We start from the raw sequence: 1,066 nt of genomic DNA on the forward strand, positions 1-1,066 counted from the left end.
GTGCACAAATCAGGCAGTCTTGGCCAGGTGGTGTTTTTGTTTTGCTATTGTTAGGATATTTTGCTCATCTTACTGTCTCTGGGAATAATAGCTTCCACACCTAACTGGGCAATTTATTTTAGGTCATTTTGTTGTTGTTGTTCCATACGGAAATTGAACGAGTTCATTGGCATTTAACTCCACATTAGACCATCTTTTCCATGACAACAGATGGTGGTCTAGAGGGGAAGCAGCTGAGGTCAACAGTAGACTGGAGTTGGATAGCCACCAGAACTTTATCTGTCGGTTATGCATGGTGTGCAGGTCTAACATAGGGAGTCAGATCCAATGGCTTTGCAAAAACACAAACTGTGTAACTAACCATTCCTGCTGGGAGAAAGCTGATTTTTCAAGATTATTCATTTGGCAAGACGCATCATTATAAAGGAAGTGCTGTCAAGTGCTGTCAAGGGCACAACAAGCTCTTTAATGCAAACGGAGGGAAAGTAGGCTGTGGGGTTGTGCTTGGCTGGAGGAGCACTGGGAGGTGGTAAGATTGCATCCCTGGACATGCAAAGTTGCCCAGATTTCAAGCTGTGCTCCAACCTGTATACAGAGTTTTAGAAAATCATTAATACATTTTAAAAAGGTGTATTGATATTCGGGAGATTTCCTAATTGGGAGGGTAATGCTTTTATAATTACTCAGGGGCCTCCCAGCCAAGCTTTAAAAACCCCTTCTAAGCTGTTGTTTACTACTAAGTGGTGTCCAAGAAGCCAGATAAAAAATCCACTCACAAATGCTTGATGCTGCCTTGCCGAAATGACAGTGTAAACACGGATGGGAAAACCAAATAGTTCTGTCGTCAGGGGCGCTTAAACAATTAGGAGAAACCTGTAACTCGAGACGTTTCCCTTTCGGGACTTGCTGTTGGTCCTTTCTCAACAAACTCTGTGTGTGTGTGTGTGTGTGTGTGTGTAGGGTATAGGTGTTTAACCAATGCCACCTGAACTGTTTGGCTCTAGAATAAATAGAAGACCGTACTGAAAAGCTATAGTCAAAGTTTCTTAACAATATAATGTCCTTT

This window comes from Mus caroli, chromosome 11 (genome assembly GCF_900094665.2).
Source record: "Mus caroli chromosome 11, CAROLI_EIJ_v1.1, whole genome shotgun sequence".
Lineage (NCBI taxonomy): Eukaryota > Metazoa > Chordata > Mammalia > Rodentia > Muridae > Mus > Mus caroli.